Source organism: Rattus rattus, chromosome 8 (genome assembly GCF_011064425.1).
Source record: "Rattus rattus isolate New Zealand chromosome 8, Rrattus_CSIRO_v1, whole genome shotgun sequence".
In the NCBI taxonomy this organism is placed as follows: Eukaryota; Metazoa; Chordata; class Mammalia; order Rodentia; family Muridae; genus Rattus; species Rattus rattus.
In genome coordinates, this window is record NC_046161.1 from 64865277 (window position 1) to 64887775 (window position 22499).

Sequence of the window (22499 nt, forward strand, 5' to 3'; positions counted from 1 at the left end):
AGTACCAATTATCTAGCCCAGATGTTCTGCCTGTGCGGTTTTTTCCTGAGGAATTATGTATGCAACTTCGAACGTGTGCTGATGTCTCAGTTTTATATCTTTGTCCCGATCTTGCCTATTCTGTATCTCCACCCTATTATTTCATGGGAACTCCAAGCTCAAAGAGGCACATAATCAGATTTGTATCTACGTGTCATTTGGTTCTTACATCCAAAGGTTTCGTTTATGCATTATTTTATTTATGTATTTATGTGTCTGTGTATAGGGGTATTTGCCTACATTTATGTCTGTGCACCATTTTCATACCTGGTGTCCACAGAGGTCAAAAGAGAGGACTGGATCACCTGGAACTAGGATGACAAATTGTTGTAAGCTGCCATGTGGGTCCTCTGCAAGAGCAGTCAGTGTGAGCCATCTCTCCAGGCTCTATTATTGTTGTTATCATTATATTTAAGCAGAATCCCTGGATGGCCTAAAATTCTCTTTATAGACCAGGTTGGCCTTGAACTCGGACATCTGCCTGCCTCTGCATTTCAAATGCTGAAATTAAAGTCATGTGCCTCACACCCCATAAAACAACAAGATTTAAGTGCAAAATGTACAAATACGTATTGTTAGTGACTTTAACTCTGCTATTGATAATTGACAGAATTTTTACACCAGTACAGTTGTGCTCACTTCGGCAGCACATAGGCTGAGAGTCAGAATGATACAGAGAAGATCGGCATGGCTTCTGTGAAGGATGACACTCAAATTCATGAAGCGGTCCATATATTTTTTTTTAAAGAAATGAAAGTCATGGAAAAGTCTACAATATTAATCAACCTGACCTACATCCAGTAACAACACATGCTCACCAAGGCAGCAGCGCATATTTACCAAATTATATCAAACTCCCATCCGTAAGTCAAATGCTTATAAATCTAGAATAAACTGATTCATGTACAAATATAAATTAAATTAGGTAACAGAAAAAAAATATTTGAAACTGGAAGCTAATTTAAAAAAAAAAAACAAACCACTTTTAAGGACCCAGGTCAAGGAATCAGAAAAGAAGTATATTTTTAGCTCAACAGAGATAAAATCACGACTATTAAAAAATTGTGGCATGCCACTGAAGCAGTGCTCTCAGAGAAAATTACAGCATTAAGTATTTATATTGGAGAAAGAAGAGACTTTAAAGTGAGTGTCCTATGCTTCCATTAAACAGAGAGCAAGCAGAAGGGAAACTGTAGACCCTCGGTGGTTCTTGGGCAGCAGGCTGTCCACAGGCTGTGCACCCAACTCAGTGGAACCAGGAATGCCCTGCTTAGACATGAACTTGTCCAGTGGACGGGGTGATGGCTCAGTCAGTCTAATGCTTGCCATGTAAGCGTGAGGGTCTGCACTGGTGTTTTCCTTGGCAGAATAGTAAGACACAGAGGACATCTTACAGTAAAGCTATCTAATAGCAAAGGTGCAATGTTTTTCGTTATGTTTATTTCTTTCCCGGGGTCAACAGAAGTGGCACAGTGTGCTTGCAGAGGTCGGTTCTCTCCTTCTACCAGTGAGGGTCTGTGGGATCAAACTCAGGTGGCCAGGTTTGGCAGCAGTCACCTGTACCTGCTGAGCCATCTCATAGGCCCTTTTACATTTTTATTTTGAGACAGGGTCTCACTATATAGCCATTGGGTGATCTGAAATTCACTATGTAGACCAGACCATTTGGGTTTGTTTGTTTGTTTGTTTGTTTGTTTGTTTGTTTGTTTGAGACGGGGTCTCATGTTTCCCAGGCCAGCCCACACACCAGCTATGTACCCAAAGAGGACTTTGGACTACTGATTTTCCTGCTTCCGTTTCTTGAGTGCTGGGATTCCTGGTATGAACGACCATGTTAGTGCTGGGGATAGAACCCAGGGCTTCATGCATACTATGCAAGCATCTACTAACTGAACTGGACCCCCCGACCCCACTCGGCCCAAAGCATCTTTTCATTCTTAGTAGACCCTGAGAAATATCTCACTAATGTTTGTTTGTTTGTTTGATTTTGTTTTTTAAATAACAAAGAGGTGAGTTCTCGCTGAAATGGTAAGGCCAGTTACTGATGGCAGATTCCCTGCCCTGGAACTTAGGATGTGGCCACCTCTGCCTCTGGGATTAAAGGTGTGACCCCACCATGCCCAGCACTGTCAGTGTTTGTTTATTGGTTTTGTTTGCCATTCCATTAACTTCTACTCTTACTTATTCTCCACCTAAAAGTTAAAATTTTATTTTTGTTTTTCAGGAAGAGCTCATGTTATGTATAAGCAGTATTCTTGGTACACAAGCACACACAGCACAGACTCCAAAGGGAGCTGCCGCTCTGCCTCAGTTTACCCCCCACCCCCCACATACACAAAGAGTTTATGAGCCCAGAAAAAAATACCTTGCTAACTCGCTTACTCCTTCACTCTGGTCAGAATATCAACCCTGCGGATGTCTGCTGCCTGCAGTTCCTCTTCTCTGTTCTCACACTCACATCCGAAGGTGCTTCCTAAAGCATGCATGACCGTAAATCACGTCAACACTCGCTCCACTCCAACGGCTTCGCTTTCTTTCATTTCTTCACACTTCATTAACTCAGAGAGAGATTCCTGTTATGCTTTGGGCCAATACTGGGCTTGAACTTCCAAATTCGTTCTCTGTTTTTAGTATTCTGTCATTTGCTTCTTCAGTGTCTTGTGACTGATACAGACTTTGATATGGTGATGGAGGTCTGGAGGCTTAGGCTCTCCAGAATCACTGTGTGTGATGAGGTCTTTACACCAGGGGCGGGGAGTCTGCCATCATTAACTAGCAGTGGCCTTACCATCTGAGCTAGAACTCACCTTGCTTGTTATAAAAAAAACAAAACAAAACACTATTGCCTACAGAGCAAGTTCCAGGACAGCCAGGGCTACACAGGGAAACCCTGTCTTGGAAACTAACAACTAACTAACTAACTAACTAACTAAATAAATAAATAAATAAATAAATAAAAAATGTATCTAGGCCAGGTAAGGTGTCACACTCCCTTAATCCCAACACTTCGGAGACAGAGGCAGGTGGATCTCTTTGAGTTAGAAGCCAGTCTGATCTACAAAGTGAGTTCCAGGACACTCAGGGCTGTTACACGAAGAAACCCTGCCTTGAAAAATAAAACAAAAAGAAAAAGAAAAAGGAACGAAAGAAAAGAGAGAGAGAGAGAGAGAGAGAGAGAGAGAGACAGACAGACAGACAGACAGACAGACAGACAGACAGACAGAGAGAGAGAGAGACAGAGAGAACTAGCCCTGACTCTACAAGGTCAACTGAAGAGCTTGTCACTGACTGCTGTTTGGGAAGAGCAGAGAAGGACTGGACTCTCTCTGTGGTATCAGGAACAGGATAGAGGACAGCGGTGCATATCAGTACATGTTTGTTTGTTGGTCGTTTTTTTAACTTTAGGTCCAAATGGCTTTGCCAATGAATTCTGTAAAATATTTAAGGACAAAACACACTAACTCTATATAATCTCTTTCTAGGTAATAGATGAGCGAGTGCCTCAACTTGTATGTCCCATATCATCCCAAAAACAACACCAAGGATTGGAAAAGGAAATCTTAGACTAACACTCCTCATGCAGATACAAAAATCCTTAAAATTTTCGATGATGGTCAGGATTACACACCACCCACAAATGCCTAGGAGTCTGGCTACACCAAAGTCTGTATTAGATGCTGGGCGGTGTGCACACACCTTTAGTCCCAGCACTTGGGAGGATCTCTGTGAGTTTGAGACCAGACTGATCTACAGAGCTGTTCCAGGACAACTAGGGCTACACAAAGAGACCTTGTCTTGAAAAAAAAAAGCAAAGCAGTCTGTATCATACACAGTCAGTCACGAGACACCAAACCATAAACAGGAATATACTAAACATAGAGAAGGAATTTGCAAGTTTGAGCCCAGTTCTATCACCCATGTCAGAACCATCTGTAATTTCAGCTCCAGTGAGTACAATACTTATTTCTTGACTTTCACAAGCACCTGCACTCACATGCACAAACCCCCACAAAGGCACACACATATACACAATTAAAAAAAAATCTTAAAAAAGATTTTAACTAACGAAACCCAGTGATATACAAAGAAATAATGTATCATTACCAAATGCATTTATCACAGAGCACATGCTTCGCTTCGTTGAAAAATAGCCCATTTAAGCTGCTCTATTCTCATCTTGGAGAGTTTTATAATTATTCCAATCGCTTCAAAAATATCATTTGACAAACTTCAACAGCCATCCGTGATAAGTCACGGCGAACTGTGAGTGTAAAAGGTCCTCACAGTGCAGTGCGGGGCTTCATGGATGTCTCAGTGATTAAAGGCACTGACTGGTTCCTCCTGCAGAGGACCTGGGTTCAGTTCCCAGCACCCACATGGTGGCTCGCAAGTGTCTACAACTCCAGTTCCAGGGATGTATCTGCCTTCCTCTTCTGGTTTCCAAAGGTACCAGGCACACACAAGGTGCACAGACACATATTGGGGAAAAACAACCACACACGTACAGTTTTTAAAGTTACTTTTCGCAAAGGATTTGAAAAATTAAGCCTTCAAGATGGTCTGCAATCTGCCAACTTCTGAACGTACCATGGCTGCTGCACTCAGACTCACACAGTACTTGTGCGGTGATCCACACAGGATGAAGACCGTAGCAGTCCCAGCATGGACGAGGGAGGGATCACAGGTACCCTCTTCTAGCTGCAGAGCTACTGGCAGTTAATGACCGCTGAGGAAGGGAGTCATTTCCTCTTTGCGTGTGGCCATTTGTAGATGGCCAATGCTGCAGTGGATGGCTCCACCCTCGGGTGTATATAGCCAGCACTGAGACTCCATGTGCTGTTTTGAAAAATGAGGAGACATGGAGTTAGGAGAGATCCAAGAGTAGTAGGGAATGGCTATAACTGAACTATATCAGACACGAGCATGAGATTCTCAAAGAATGAAACAGTTTAAAGGGCCTTCAGGGGCCGGAGAGATGGCACAGCAGTTTAAGAGCACTGGATGCTTTTCTAGAGGACCTGGGTTCAGTTCCCAGCACACACATGGTGGCTCACAACCATGGGTAACTCCAGTTCCAAGGGATCTGGTGCCCTCTTCTGACCCCTGCCGGCTCCAGATAAATAGTGCAACACATACATGAGACAGAACACTCAGACACATGAAAATAAATATGTTTAAATATAAAGACCTGTTAAAACAGGTCTACAAATAATCTCCATTATACTTCACAGTGAAATTCTGAAACTTCTTCCTCTAAGACTGGGAACAAAGAAAGTTGGCTGTAACTTCTGCCCGTTTCTCTCCTTAGCTTTAATCGAATGATGTTACTCTCTAAGAGTGTGCACCATCCCTTATCCAATCGGTCCACTTTACCCTCTGCTTCCCACTCACCCTGGCTTCCTTCAGGATGAGTCTGTATTTGCCACTTTTTGTACCAGCATTTTTGATAACTTGTTAAGGTTATGAAAGCCAGGCAGTGGTGGGGCACACCTTTCATCTCAGCAATTGGGAGGCAGAGGCAGGCAGATCTCCACTTGAGGTCTACATAGTAAGTTCCAGAATAGCCAAAGCTACACAGAGGAACCCTGTCTCAGAAAATAAAAAAGACAAAACAAAAGGAGAGATTATAAGTTAGCAGAGATGTAAGGTAGTTTCTGGGCCATCCCTCCAGCCTACCTGAACTGCTCTTGTTCAATACGTGCTTGAAGTTTTAGCAAAGCAGTGAGTCAAGAGAAAGAAAAAATGATATAAGTAGGAAAGGAAGGAGACATCAGGAAACCCTGAATTAGGTACGATAAACACATCCAGAGAACTTCTGAATACAAAAATCAAAATACAGAAATTAGCAGCTTTTCCTTCTACTAATAAATTATTAAGCAAGAAATCAAGAAAAACAAAACCCATTCACAGTAACCTAAAACAGCTTCAGACTGCGCTAACAAAGGGAGTGAAAGACCTCCAATACTGAGACCACACACTGAAGAGCTGGGCATGGTAGCTCATAGCTGTGATACCAACAGATGGCTGGGGGGAGGCTGGAGGAAAAAGTCCAAGGTCATCTTGTCTGTTTAGTGAGTTAAAGGCTACACGAGTTCTGTCTCTAAAGAACTATGAGGAAAGAAACTGAACACACTAGAAGAACGAATGACCGCCCATGCATACGTTTGGTAGAATTAAGATCATGAAACAGTTATAATATCCAAAACCATCATCAGATTCCAAACACCTATAAAATACCAGTGACCTTCTTCACAGCAATAGAAAATCTTAAATTTCATGTAGAAATCCAGCAAGATGCTTACCATAGGTCTAGCCTGGGCTTCATAATTCTACCAATAGATACATAGCTTCACTGAGAGCATTTATCCACAAAAGACACAGGCAAACCTTCCTCACTCCCAGGCCACATTTGTGGTTGCCCTTGCTTGGGAGCCATTGCCCTCTTACAGCAGGAAGGTGGTGACCGCAAAGGTGCCGAAAAGTCTGTGGCATCCATCAGCTACAGCTATGGTGTTCTAGGAAAAGCAGACAGTATGTGCTGGGGTACAAGCTGACTCTGAAGATCAGACAGAGCAATGCGCAACTGGTCATTCTCGCCAACTGCTTTGCTTAGAGAAAATCTGAAATAGAATACTATGTCATGTTGGCCAGAACTGGTGTCCTTTAGTACGGGGGCAATAATACTGAGCTGGGCACAGCGTGTGGAAAATACTACATGGTGTGCGCACTGGCTATCCCCGATAGAGCTGATTCTGTTATCGTTAGGAGCATGCTACAGCAGACCAGAGAAAAATGAACCGGGAAAGCATTTCCTAACAAAGCTCGCCCCACATACCAAAACAATAAAAAAGAGACAAATACAAGGATTTTTATAGCCTCGTTCTTCAGCTTTTCTTACAACAGCCACAAACTGTGAATGGCTTAAATAGCTATTGAGAGGAAAATTAATCATTGATTATTTGAAATTCAGACAATATAACATCACACAGCATATTACAACAGGTCAGGGTATTGATACATGCACCAACATCATTCCACACACTGTAGTGTGTAAGAGAGACCCTCACAGAGTAAATAGTATCTACGTCCATCATAAATGTTAAAAATATACAGACTGAATTGACTGTGACATAACTCAGAAGTGGGTTATCTTGGAGAAGGCAGGAACTGATTGGAAAAACATATTGTGGATTCTTCCTGGTCACTAAAAATGTTGTCATGAGTCAAATATATTCGATATAAAGCAATGTTCACTAGTGGATCCTGTGTAGCAACAGTTATTTCATAACATGATTCAATCATCTTGGGGCTGGAGAGATGGTTCAGTGATTAAGAATGTTCTCTTATAGAGGACCCAGGTTTGGGTCCCAGAACCCATATTGCAGCTCACAAGCGATGAGAACTATAGTTCTGGTCTCCAAGGACACCATACACACACAGCCACAGCGCACAGAACACGAAGACAAATTCTCATTCTCATAAAAATAAATACACCTTGCAAAAAATTCTATCATCTAGTGATATTATCACCATATTAGTTTCTGTACAGTCTATAATGCCCACATATAGGAATTTTAACATCACATTTCTTCAAATATGCCCCTATCAATATGTAACAGATGAAAATACACATATTTACTGTTATTTGTATTACAGAAGAATGTATCATGAACATTTGTTTTGTTCAGGAATGTTTTCTCTCCCCAAATTGTTCTACAGACATTCAGATTTTCCTGTAGGCAAACGATCGTATCCACTTCTGCTGCTGCGAATGGTGTGCTCATTATGATAAACACAATCTGCCACGACTGACCAATCTCACGGAGTTAACGTTGCAAAAATCTAATTCTCAATTTGGGCCACATCTTGTTCAGGTGATTCTCTGACATCTTGCAACTGTGTCACCTGGAATATGAAGTCTTCTAAGCCATAGTAAGAAGGAGGCTGGAAGGTCGCCCACCAGGCTTTTAAGGACAAGGTAGAAATGTTCCTTACCTCAGTTCCACCCACATCCCACTAACCAAACTGCCTCAGTACCCAGGGGGAACAGCCCACATAACTTCGCTCTCCCTATGGCTCTCCACAGGCTGTGGGGTATAGCTCAGGATGTCTCTCGGGGGTAAGACCCTGGGCTTGGTCCCCAGTACCACAGAAAGATAAACAAGTGAATGTGAAGTTAGCGATGGACAGCAGAGGAGCTTCCCTTCTAATCCACGGCAGCTACAGGAGGAAGAAAACAAGGACGGGTGGAGAGGCCTCCTCAAACTCCCACACAGAGCCAATTCATACTGCTCAGACTCCTATATAGAGAAGAAACATTATCACCCTCCTCTCATAATGTAGTAATACTTATTTATTGTTCTTCTGTAGACTAGGTTGACACTCAGAGCATGAGCACTCACAATGGGACGGCTGCTTACCAGTGTGACTGACTTCTGCCTGAGAAGCTGGGCTGTGTGTGTGCCATGACTCAGTCGGATTTATTATGAACCTGTTTTTCCAGTTCTAAGTGTTACTCTAATTACGTGGTTTAATTATCTATTACTCAAGTCTAAGAAATATAAGTTCCAAAACTCAAAGAAAAGGCTTCATCCCTTTGAAGAACCACTGGTAGACCTGCTTCATGAAAACTCCAAGTAGGCTCCTTGAAGAGAGCCCGTTGAACTATTCAGGAGAGGCATCTGCTCACCCTGCAACTGTGGTTGCCTCACTGTGCCTCACCCCAGCTCTGAAGTAAAATCAAAAGCAACTGAGCCCATCCTTCTGGTGCCTCTGGCCTGGAGAGTACTCATTTTCTTGGACAACCTGAACTCCTGACCACCATGAGGAATAAAGGTAGGCCTGACATGTTGTTCACTCACACATACAGAGAGAGAGAGAGGGGGGGGGCAGAAGAGGGAGGGAGAGGAGAGAGAGGAGAGAGAGGAGGGAGGGAGCACTAGCTTCCTAGCTCCTTTACAAGTTTAATCACAGTGAATTGCCTTGTGAGATCACTCCGCGTTTGAACCTAGACAGGCCTTTTGGTCAGACTGGCTCACTGTATATTAAAAGATTAGTCAACATCTTTATGTTTCAGATGAGAATTTTCAAGGATGTGTCATTAGTGACAAGGAGTCAAAGCAGAGTTAGACACTACCCCTTCCCACAGAAGGTGAAGTAAAATCTTAGCTGAAATGTGTTGCTATCCAGCTTTCTATAGAGATGGCAGTCATTAGGAAGGGACAGTGGGTCCTGAGGTCAGGCAGAATCTTCCTCAGAGCTCACACTCCAATAGGAATCCTCATCACTAATTATTGTCCAGTCATGGTCTCCAACCCAGACATGTCTACCTTTATGAGACGATATATCACTGTCTCCACTTACTTAGATGAGTGAGTTCACACGGAAAGGCTTAGAATAAATTGGGAGATACGGAAATCTCAGACAGATTTGTCTATAATCAACTCCTGCACACTTATTCTTTCAAGAGTTTGTCATACTTTAGAAAATATCTTAGTTATTTAAAACTGGTAGGCACAAGAAAATGTGCGCATTTTAAGTTTCTTGGAGATAGACATCTAAGTGGAGGTTCTAGAAGGCAGAGGGACACATGGCTCCTAAACTGAGAGGTCTGGATGGAGATGTGGATTTTCTAGCTCAATGTGGATGATGAGTAAAGTCAAGACAGTGGCTAGGATCTCCCTCTACCATAATGAGAGGTGGGGCTAGAGCTAAGAGCACAGAATTCTATCATCGAGAATTTTAATTTAGCTAAGAACAAACACATAGTTTATTTAGTTATGCAGCAAGAAAACTGGATGTGAGCCTTGCGTGCTGTTGACAAGCCTGAATGGCGCCAGTGAGCAACCATCATCTTTCTCCTACACCATCTTTATGTCACTCTGGAACAATCGAAAGTACCCTTCTCATTCTGCATGCATGCAGTAGGAATGAAGTCTTCTCTTTGCCACGTGCTTTTCTTTCTTTTTTCTTTTTCTTTTCCTGTAGTAGTGAGTATTGAGCTCAGGCCATTCTTGGGCTGGGCAGGCAAACACTCTACCACTGAGCCACAATCTCAGCCCTGTCAGGTAACCTTCTTAATTATTATTATTATTTTTTTTTCCGGAGCTGAGGACCGAACCCAGGGCCTCTAGGCAAGCGCTCTACCACTGAGCTAAATCCCCAACCCCCAGGTAACCTTCTTAATGGGAAAAGAAAGCTTCATGATCCTAAACTGTGGCACATGGCTCTCCATAACTTCAAAGTAAAGAATTGAGGGTTTCATCTTTCTATAGAGAGGAGAGCTAGAGAAAGAGGAATTAAAATGGGTATGTATTGCCTTTGACCTTTAGTACTGCCTCCGATAAACCCTGAGTACTAGAATGTTTGGGGAGAATCTCCAAGTGAAGCAGGATGTTACCACACGGAGTAGAGACTGGAAGATGGCAATATTGCTGAATTTGAGAGGAAGAAGTTTTAAACAGGAATTATCGTCAAATGCTGAGCGGGTGGTTGGCACTTTAATACTTGAAAGCTTATGTTATTCTAGTGCTCAGCAGGTGACAGGAGAATTTAGGAAGGGCAAATGCAGTGCAGCAATGGGGACAGAAGCCATGTCAAAAGGAGTTCAGAAGAAGTGGAGACATGAGAAGAAAGGAAATGCAGAGCAAATGGAGATGGCTTTTTTTTTTTGGATGCTTCCTGTAAAGGGAAAGATAAGGACAAGACAGATTAAAACAAATCAGTGTGATTTCTGTTCTTTTTTTTTTTTTTTTTGGAGCTGGGGACCGAACCCAGGGCCTTGCGCTTCCTAGGCAAGCGCTCTACCACTGAGCTAAACCCCCAACCCCAGTGTGATTTCTGACTGAGTGCTGGGATTATAGGCATGCACCACCATGCCCAGTTTTACACAGTTACTTGAGGTGTAATCCAGGACGTCATTCATGCTAGACAAGTGTTCTACCACCTGAGTTACACCCCGAAGCCAAAAAATAAAATAAAATTTGAATTTCTTTCCTTCTTACCCTCTGTCCTCTTCCTCCTCGCTCTTCTTCCTCTTCCTTCCAGTGCTGGGGGCAGAGCCCAGCTTTATCTACCCAGTGGTAGTGGCTCACGCTTTTAATCCTGGCACATGGGAGGCAGAGGCAGGTGGGTCTCTTTGAGTCTGAAGCCAGCTTGGTCTACAGAGTGAGCGAGTTTCAGGACAGCGAAGGCTACAGAGAGAAACCCCATCTCAATCTCCAGCCCCACAAAAAGAAAGAAAGAAAGAAAGAAAGAAAGAAAGAAAGAGAGAGAGAAAGAAAGAAAGAAAGGGAGGAAGGAAGGAAGGAAGGAAGGAAGAAAGGAAGGAAGGAAGGAAGAAAGGAAGAAAGGAAGGAAGGAAGGAAGGAAAGAAGGAAGGAAGAAAGGAAGGAAGGAAGGAAGGAAGAAAGGAAGGAAGGGGGGTTGGAAGGAAAAAAAGGAAAAAAGGAAGGAAGGAAGGAAGAGGCTTGAAGAAAGAAGGAAGGAAGGAAGGGAGGAAGGAAGGAAGAAAAAAAAAGAAAGAAAGAAAGGAAGGAAGGAAGAAAGAGGAAGGAAGGAAGGAAGGAAGGAAGGAAGGAAGGAAGGAAGAAAGGAAGGAAGGAAGGAAGGAAGGAAGGAAGGAGGGAAGGAAGGAAGGAAGGAAGGAAGGAAGGAGGAGGAAGGAAGGAAGGAAGGAAGGAAGGAGGAAGGAAGGAAGGAAGGAGGAAGGAAGGAAGGAAGGAGGGAAGAAGGAGGGAGGAAGGAAGGAGGGAGGAAGGAGGGAAGGAAGGAGGGAGGAAGGAAGAAGAGTTTATTACTATCCTTCCACCCTATGCTGCTCCTTTTGCCCCTCGTCCCTCCTTTCCCTATTTCTTCTCCTTTCGTGCTAGCGCTGGAACCCAGTGCTTCTTTCATACTAAGGAAGCACTTCTGTTCTAACCATACTCTGGATCCTTGAGGCTCCTAGCTTTAAACTCAACTCTAATAACTTTCTTTTGTGAATATCATTTATCTGAGTTCAGCATCGCAGTTGATGTCATGATACCCCATCCACCTAATGACTAAGGCCTGTGGACTGTACTTCTGTCATCCGTCCCTTCCTACCCCACCTCACTCTACATACTAATTGCTCCCTAACTGGTCCTGCTGCCTCCTTTTTCAAAGTAGCACACAGGAGACTCCTGGTGCTGCCTCTCTAGACATGTCTCATCATCTCTCCCTTGCAACACATGCAGTCTCCTGACGGCAGTACTCCCTTGAGTCTCCTGTTCCCCACATGCTGGTTCTGCAGCTTCACCTCATCACCATTTCTTATTTTTAGAAGAAGGGATACAACATGATCCTCAGATTGTTTTTTGTTTAAAAAAAAGTCTGAAACTTTCATGTCCAGATGCTCCTGCTTTTGATGGGATGGCTAGGAGAAAACTTCCATTAAGGTCACATCAAATTCAGATCTTAGAAAGTTGGAATTGGATTGTCTGGGTGAATATGGCTGCCTGACCTGGCCCTCACTCTGCAGACCAGGCTGGCCTCAACCTCAGAGACCAGCCTGCTTCTGCCTTCAGAGTGCTGGGCTGAAAGGCATGTGCCACCACTGACCGGCTATTTGTTATTTTTAAAACATAAATAGTTACTTTAAAAAAAAACCCATCAATGTGATATTCTTTGAGCCTTCTAAATAGGAGGCCATGGGTCCCATAGGACTCAGGGTCTGTAGGTTTATGTCTGTTTGGGTTACATTATTTATAACTAAGTAGCAGTTGAAAGAAACATCTTAAGAGTCAGCTTTCAAATCTGTTACTGTGTTGCTACTGTTCATTACACAGACTTCGCCTGCATTAAAAGGGAGAATAGTGAGTGCTTTTGTTGCTGATATTACATGTTTACAAAGTTGGCAGTTATTAGCAACATTAGTCAAATACTCCTAAAATTAAGCTTTTTTATTTTTATTTTTAATATAAAAGGGGTTAGGCTGGCTGCACAGATGGATAGCTCAGCAATTAAGAGCACTTGATGCTCTGGAAAGATCCAGATTCAATTCCCAGCACTCATAGGGTGGCTCACAACTGTTTGTAACTCCAGTTCCAGAGGATTTAACACCATTTTTGAGCTTCTGTAGCTCACATGCACACAGTATAGATGCAAAAATCTATATATGTAAAATTAAAATCTAAAAAAAACCCCATCACCCTAGATTTTACCTTCATTAGTTCATTAGGAATTTTATAACCTATTCTGTGTCCCCTCCCCCCCCAATAGGGGCTTATATAACCCAGGCTAACCTCAAACGTGCTTTGTAGTTGAGGTTAACCTTGACTTTCTGATCCTCCACTCTACCAAGTGAATATTTTCCTCTCTACCTGCCTCAGCTCTGTTTACTTCTGCCACAGTCCAGTATTTGTATGACTTTATGCTTTCTTTTGTTTCTGAGGGTTTGAATGAAAAGATTTCCATACGCTTAGCATGTGGTCTCCCAGTGAGCACAGCCTTCACATGGCAATCATATTTCTGCTGCGCCTTTTTGTTTGTTTCTGACAGGGTTTCTCTGTGTCGCCCTGACTGTCCTAGAACTCACTTTGTAGTCTAGGTTGGCCTCAACTCAGAGATCTGCCTGCCTCTGCCTTTTAGGTGATGGGGCTAAAGGAATGACCACCACAGCCAGCTTGCGGTCATTTTTAGATCTTTGATGGTTATATAAAAAATATAACTTTTTAAAAAATCATATAAATGAAATGACATAATTTATGATCTTTTTTTTTTAAATATTTATTTACTATATGTGAGTACACTGTCACCATCTTCAGACACACCAGAAGAGGGCATTGAATCCCATTGCAGATGGTTGTGAGCCACCATGTGGTTGCTGGGAATTGAACTCAGGACCTTTGGAAGAGCAGACAGTTCTCTTAACCACTGAGCCATCTCTCCAGCCCAATTTATGATCTTTTATATTTGGTTTCTTTTTTAAAAGATTTATTTATTATATATGAGTACACTGTCACTGTCTTCAGACACACCAGAAGAGGGCATCAGATGTCATTACAGATGGTTGTGAGCCACCATGTGATTGCTGGGATTTGAACTTAGGACTTCTGGAAGAGCAGTTGGTGCTTTAACCACTGAGCCATCTCTCCAGCCCCCTATATTTGGTTTCTTTTAAAAAATTTTTTAAAATTCACTTATCATTTATTTCCATGTGTGGTGTGTGTCTATGCACATGTGAGGAAACTGCAGATTGAAGTTAGGTATCTTTCCATATTCTATCTCCTTAGTCTGTTTTTTCCCCCAGTATTTCGGTTAAATGTAACCATATTGCTGTAGGAAACTATACTTGCTTTATACCGAGCACTACAGAATATGTATCACAGTGTATGACTATACCACAATCTGTGTGTCTACTCTGTTAATTGACATTTGGGTGGCTTGTGAGGTGTGGCATACAGATACTACTGCTATGTGCACAGTCATGTGTTGCTTAACAACACAGATATGATCTGAGAACTGCATCACCGAGTGATTATGTGAACATCAGAGAGAGTGCTTACATAAACCAGATGGCGATGGTGTCACCGGTGATAGGACTTTTTTATTTTTACCGCTTAAAAAATATTTTTTTAATCGTGTGTGTGTGTGTGTGTGTGTGTGTGTGTGCGCGCGCGCGCGCGCACGCGCCCAAAGAAGTGCAGGTGCCAATAGAGGCCAAAAGAAAGTGTCAGATTCTTGGGAGCTAGAGTTGCAAGCAGTTGTGGGCAGTGCAACATGAGGGTAGGAAAGTGAACTGACTCTCCAGCCAGAGTGGTTCATACTCAGCTGCCCCACCACCTCTCCCGCCTTGAACAATGCAATATAAAGGCACCACCAAGAGCTAAAATGTTAGGTGGCACATGGCTGTGTTTGTTTTTCAATAGAGCACATGTTTAGAAGTATGTTTCTGGGGCCGCAGAGATGGCTCAGTGGTTAAGAGCACTGATTGCTCTTCCAGAGATCCTGAGTTCAAATCCCAGCAACCACGTGGTGGCTCACAACCATCTGTAATGGGATCTGATGCCCTCTTCTGGTGTGTCTGAAGACAGCTACAGTGTACTTAGATATAATAAATAAATATTTAAAAATGGAAATATACTTCTAGGTAGAAGAAATATGTAAATCTGTAATTTTCTTAAATTAGCCTAGATGCTTGCTAGTGGTTTCACCTGTATTTTCTCTCAGCACTAATGAGTTTCAATCATACCATTGTTAATCTTCTCTGATACTGGGATTTAAAGACAAGGCATCAGGTTGACTATGCTGATTCCATTTTCATATACATTTTAATTTTATGTACACAAATTGTATTTGAAATAAATGTATGTTACATATAGTTATGTATAAATTAAATTTGAATTTTTATTTTGATAAAGTGCTTTTTCAAATCTTGACCATTTTTTACTGAAATTTAAAACAAATTATTAATTATCATCATTATGGTGACCAATGTTGCATTGTGTTAGCTCAGGCTGGCTTCAAAAGAATATGTGGCTTCAGCTAGGAGTGGTGGTACACACTTTTAATCCCAGCATTGGGGAGTCAAAGGCAGTCAGGTCTCTGAGTTCAAGACTAGCCTGGTGTATGGAGCAAGTTACAGGATGGCCAGGGCTACATAGAGAAACCCTGTCTTGAAAACAACACCCACAAAAAACAACAAAAAACCCAAAAGAATGCTAAAAGAATTATATATATTTAATTTTTTTAAAAAAAGAATACACAGCTTTGAATTACCTTGAACTTTTGATCGCCCTGCCTCTGCTGGTCCTTCTTTACTTCCTGGGTACCAGGGTTATTCGTGTGCAACACAAGACTTGGTTTTATGCAGTGCTGGGGATGGAACCCAAGGCCAAAGTTAGTGCATGCACACTGGACATGCCCGCTACCAATAGAGTGACATCCCCCATGTCCAGAAATTCTTAGTCACACTGAAGTCATCTCTGTAAGTCCTTTCCTTTGCTGTTGGTCTTTAGGGTGTACTTAAATCTTTTCCTACCATAAACCCCTGACCACACGCTCCCAAAATGACTTTGAGGAGACATATGTATGAACTAATGATTTACTCCTCCCTCTGGCAACTCAGTTCAATGGAAAAGGATCCTTTAAAAAAATTTCCTGTTGGGGTTGGGGATTTGGCTCAGTGGTAGAGAGCTTGCCTAGAAAGCGCAAGGTCCTGGGTTCGGTCCCCAGCCCCCGAAAAAAAAAAATAAAAAGAAAAAAAATTTCCTGCATCAAAAAAACTATGCTGTTACAGAAAAACCTCATTACTGTCCCTATTTGCCGTAGGGCTGTGCCATCTCTAGGCTTCCTGTCATAGTCGCTGTGCACATGTGCACACACTGCTGACACTTTGTCCTGTGTGCTTTTCCACTTTCATTTCCATGTTATATCTATACACTGAAGCTGATGGCATGCTCATGTATTTTTTGCATGATAATCTTTAATTATTATTATTATCATTATTAATATTATAACAACAACAGGATCTCATTAAATAACCCTAGCTGGCCCAAAACTCTCTATGTAGACCAGGCTGGCCTTTAGTGTGTGCCACTGTGCCTGGCTTTAAAAAAAAAATCATTATTTTGACTCATATTTAAATTTATGATCTACATGAAATTCAGTTGTGTTTTGGGTAAAATAGCAATTGCAATGAATTTTTGGGTTGAGACATATCACACTGAGGCCACACTGGCTTGGAATTCATTACATAGCCCAGACAAGCCCTGATTCACAGTGATTCTTTTGCTTCAGTGTAATTCACTTTGTTTTTTTTAAATCTGTCCTTATACTAATGCTCTATGGTACCAGTTGGGTAAAAAAATCAAGTGCATGGGGCTGGAGAGATGGCTCAGCAGTTAAGAGCCTTGGTTGCTGTTGCAGAGGACCAGGGTTCGGTTCCCAGCACCTACAAGGGGGCTCACACCTACTGTATTCCAGCTGCCACTCTCTCCTGGCCTCTGAGAAAACTGCTCTCATGTGGTATACAGACATACACAGAATCATATGCATTAAATAAGTCTTTAAAAAAATCAACTTCATAGGCCTGTTTTGGTTTTTCCTATTTTGTCCCATTTTCAGTATCTGTTAAGACCACATTCCACAACAGTACTTGATGTACACAGAACACATGCTGATTTTCATTTCTACCTTTAAACGTTTTTGGTAACATGAGTGAGGCCTGGATTTGATCACGAGCACGAGAGAGCAACAAGAGATTGAGTATTCTTAGCCATTTGCATTCCGTACAAAATCCAAATGAGTTCCTCTGCTCACACTGCAAATAAGGAGGTTAGCATTGTGACTAGAACCAAATTGAGTAAATACATTTAGAATGAATATTTTTACAATATTAAGTGTTTTTAAAAAAATCTATAAACTAGGTGTTCTCCCTTTACTTATAGGTCTTCTTTACTTGTCCTAATACTGTGTCAGTTTTCCATGTAGTGTCTCCCACGGTTGTCTTGCTACTGGACACTTGGTGTTCTTTGTAGTATTGTGAATGAATTGTTGCTTGTCTTTAGACTGGAACCAGATTGTGTGGGTATTGGTAATCTTAAACAGTGAATTTGGGTTTTGTCTTGTCTTGTTTGGTTGGTTGGTTTGGTTTGATACAGGGTTTTGTTTTTATTGCTCAAGGCAGCCTGAAACTCATTATCACCTCTCCTTGGCTTTCTCAGTTCTGGGGTGCAGGAATGCATGGCTACACCCAGTAATTTTTTTCCAAAGATTTGTTAAAAAATGATGCAATGAAATGCAATTGGTTATCCTGTTCTGATACTGTGCTTGGAAACCTTGCCAACCCATCCTACAATCCTAACAGCTTCTCTAGAGTCATCCACATAGAGGCTTGTCTAGATATTGTTATGACCCTACCCTCAACCCCACCTTGCCCAATGGCTGCTTTGCTATGAAGTTACCCACGGAGGTCCTTCTCTCACCTTGAGCCACAGGCCTGCCAAATGACAGCCTTCTCAGGTATACCTCTCCTATTTGTGTCTTTTTCTTTAAGGCTTTATTTTTATTTATTCAACTATTTTTGTTTTGATTTATTTTCTGAGACAACGTTTCTCTATGTAACACTAGTTGCCATGGGACTTGCTTTATAGACCAAGCTAGCTTCAAATTCGAGAGATCTGCCTGCCTCTGTCTTCCAAGTGCTAAGATTAAAGGTGTATGCAACCATGTAATTTCATATATCCCAACATCATCTTCGCAAATAATTCCTTTATTAAGTTTTTCTTGTTATTCATTTTGAATCTACAATCTTTTTCTTGCCAAAGTACTGATTAAGATTCCTTCATACTTTCCACCCTTTTCCCTTTCCATAGTTCGTTCCAGTGGGGTGTTGTTGGCTGTTTGATATTCACTATTGGGGATGAAACCCCAGGCCTCACATATGCTAGGCAAACACCCCCACTGAGCTGCATCCCATCTCTCTTGTGGTTCATTCTTCTTCCTTCCCATTCAGTAATAGATTGACCTAGGGCCTCATGTATGATAGACAGGTGCCTTACTACTGAGCCTTTTTTCATTTTGAGGTGGCGTCTCACTAAGTTATTCAGCCTGGCCTTGAACTCTGGAGTCCATGCAGGCCTCCAACTTGTGGTCCTCCTGTCTTAGCTTCTCAGGTTAATAGGATTACAGGTCTGAGTTAGCTCATTATTCAGTCTTCGTAGATGATTCTGACTCACCATTTAGATTCTAGCTAACAGGATCACTTCCTTTGTATTTTTCTACCAAAAACCACACTCATGAATTTCTTGTTTTATTTATATCATTGTCTGGTTCTAGAATTTCTACTTTCAGCTCCGATTTTTTTTTTTTTTTTGGTTCTTTTTTTCGGAGCTGGGGACCGAACCCAGGGCCTTGCGCTTCCTAGGCAAGCGCTGTACCACTGGGCTAAATGCCCAACCCCTCAGCTCCGATTTGTAATAAACACTTTACAACTTCAAGTTCTTTGGTGTTTTCCCTCTGTAGGTCTTTAATTACTGATTTTTTTTTTTTTTTTTTTTGGTTCTTTTTTTCGGAGCTGGGAACCAAACCCAGGGCCTTGCGCTTCCTAGGCAAGCGCTCTAACCACTGAGCTAAATCCCCAACCCCCTGATTTTTTTAAAGAATTGTTTTTTTTTTATGTGTATGAGTATACTGTAGCTGTCCTCAGACACACCAGAAGAGAGGATCAGATCCCATTGCAGATGGTTATGAGCCACCATGTGGTTGCTGGGAATTGAACTCAGGACCTCTGGAAGAGCAGTCAGTGCTCTGAACTACTGAGCCATCTCTCCAGCCCATGTAGGTCTTAATTGTAGATCAGACTGTCCTCAAGCTCACAGAGATCTCCTGGGGATAAGAGACATGTACCACCGTATCCAGTCTTTCTCGGGCTTTTTAAGTTTTGGTAACTTGCATGTTCACTATGTATCTGATCGTTCTATGTGGAGAGCCAATGGTCTGTTCTTCTGTTTGTCATTTAATCTACTTTCTCAATGTAGGATCTTGCTTCCTTGTGATTTTTGAATGGATGCTAGACCTTATAGTTTCCAGTATTTATAGAAATATTTGTGAACAAAGGTAAAGGTTTGTATCTTAATGTAGATTGCTCTGAGGAACAGTGGCACTCATACTGCAAATGCCATGGGAACTGGGGACACAATGCTGTTTCTACTTGCTATGAAGAACAGTCACAGTCCTTGCAGGACCTCTTTGGTCCCAGAATGCAATGGGTAAACATCTCAAAACAAAACCTGGCACGACCTCTTTCCCAGGACGCCCTTAAATTTTTTCCTTCACGTTTTGTCTTTAAAACCTACTTAGGAAGTCAGACTGTGGTGGTTCACACCTTTAATCCCAGCACTAGGGAGGCAGAGGAAGGTGGACCTCTTGAGTCTGAGGCCAGTCTGGTTTACAGAGTGAGTTCCAGGACAGCCAGGGCTACATAGTGAGAACCTGTCTCAAAAACCAAAACTAAGCCAAACCAAACCAAACCAAACAACAAAAAAACAAACAAACACAACTGTTTAGGAATAATGTGCAATGTCAATACTTTTTCAGCATTAACGAGTATGGTTTTAAGTTCAAATGGTGGGCTCGTCTCCTCAGATTTCAGCCTACCTCTCTCTGTCCTCCCCACTTCACACTCTGGTGAAAGGAACCAAGCCCTGCAGCACCGTCGGGCCCTCCAAGATGGCTGAGCAAACCTTCTGTGTACTATCTGCCTTCTCTGACATTACCAGAAGTTTCACACTTGGCATTAGGACAAGGATACAATAATGTATTTGCTGCCAACAGGAAATAACTGGGTCAAGTAATGACATTTCAAGACATGGAAGACTTACAAGCCCATCTGAGGGTAGGTGTCAGGAGCAATAATGTAGAAGAAGGTGAGACACAGTTTAAATCTCAGAAGTGAAGAGCATGAATTAGAACTTAGAAATTTTCAAAGGCAATGGATTTGGAATCACTTGGGATCCTCAACTTAGTCTACGCTCTTGAATTAGATACTGGCTCTTTTTTTTTTTTTTTTTTTTTTCCTGAGACAAGATCTCCCTACTTTAGGCTGGCCCTGAACTTTCAAACACCTTTCAACAACTATGCCTGTCTTATTGGCATTATTAATTTTTCTCTTCCATAATATAACCATTCAATCCATTTCTAAGGGTAATTTTTTTTACAAATATTACAGGTTTTCAGGGTTTATCTACTTCATTTTACTGACTAGAGCTGTGATCGCGCACCTTTTCTGACTTATTAATGTTTTGCTTATCAGATCATGTTTTGATATCAGAGTAAAGATTCATGTGGGCATATCAGTTGCTGTTTAAGTCTTCAGCATTCACAAGAGTACATGTTAACAGACCATACTATGTAAGCAAGGCAGATAAGGCAACATTGTCTTCCCAGAACCAGGTCTGCCTTTTAAGATACCAAACACTCCTGAACATGATTTGTTTACTGATGAGCTTTTATGAAAACATGTGCTAAAGGCTTAATAAACAGCAAGTGGCTCTGTATGAAAGTGTAGATTGTCATATCATTTCCTATTATTATTTGTGTGCTACAATAGTACATGCCTGGAGGCCAGAGGATGGCTGTGGAGTTTATTCTTTCCTTCCACCTTGGATATGAGTTTCTGGGGATACAATTCAGGCCATCAGAGTTTGTAGCTTAAACATTGTTACCTGGTGAGCCATTTTGCTGGTCTTGGATCGTCATTCCCCTTTTTATGTATTTAATTGTGTGTGTGTGTGTGTGTATGCCTTAGATTGCCACCTCCTTATTTATTTTTCAAAGACAGGGTCTTATTGCGTGGCCCTGGCTCATTTGGAAATCTTTACATAGACCAAGATGGTTTGAACCCACAAAAATCTACCTCTTCTGCTTCCTGAATGCTGGGGTTAAGGGTGTGTGTCATTATGCCAGGATTGGCATTCCTTTTTGAATATATTTTCTTTTTAAATGTATTTAGGGCCTGGCATGGTGGTGCACACCTTTAAACCCAGCACTCTGGAGGCTGAAGCAGGCAGATCTTTATTAGTTCTAGGTCTACCTGATCTACAGAGAGTTCAAGGCCAGCCAGAGCTACATACATAGTGAGTTACTATATATTTATTATTATTGTGTGTGTAATCAAGTGCATGTGAGTGGTGTGCCATGAACCACTTGTAGGGGTCAGAGGATGTTTTTATTTTTTATTTTTATTTTTTTGCAATCTCTTCTCTCCTTCCACCTTTACTAGAGTTTTGGGGTAGAACTCAGGCCACTAGGCTTACTTAGCAAGTGCCATCTTATTGGCCCTCACACTTATTTTTAAAAAGCCTGGCCAGTATGTAATGGGCAATTTTACACATGTGGCTTCACTGGGTTGATATCAAGCTTGGGGCTTCAGACAGGTTTGGAAAACACTCTACCATTGGGTGTCACCTCCAGCCCGCATGCAGCCCTTTGCTTTTCATCTGACACAGTGACACTATACCTTACTTGTTCCCTCCCTAACATCTTTTGTGACTGATATCATGGTGTCGGGTGTTTTTTTCTTTCTCCAATTATTTGCAAATAAACTACAGGCAGGATGACACTGCTTACCTCTACTACGACTTTTTACAAAATCCTAGCCTATCCACATTTAACACTGATGGAGCACACAAGCTAATGAGTTGATTTTAACTGTCTCTGTAATATTGCCCTCTTGTTCTTTGAGCCAGGACCTAAATAATAAACATACATCATGTTTGCCCCTCTCTGGCCCCTTTTATCTCACTGCTTTTACTTTCACAATGCTGTGCTTTCAAAGAGGTCAAAGCAGAAATCTTTGAGAACTGAAGACTCTGTTATTTACTTCTTACCAGGTAAGCAGTCTCAGCATTTGGGAAAGTGACTTCTTTCTCAAGGGTATCAGATAAGATTACATAGGTCTGCATTTTACCATTACTCCATTATTAGGAGTCCTTTTGTCC

General features: G+C 41.8%; 1 non-coding gene across 1 annotated transcript; it reads left to right on the top strand.

The window, feature by feature from the left end:
- Nucleotides 1-670: 670 nt before the first annotated feature.
- Nucleotides 671-777, top strand: LOC116908328. Its single transcript, XR_004388885.1, has one exon. It is a non-coding gene; the product is annotated as a U6 spliceosomal RNA (small nuclear RNA).
- Nucleotides 778-22499: the final 21722 nt, after the last annotated feature.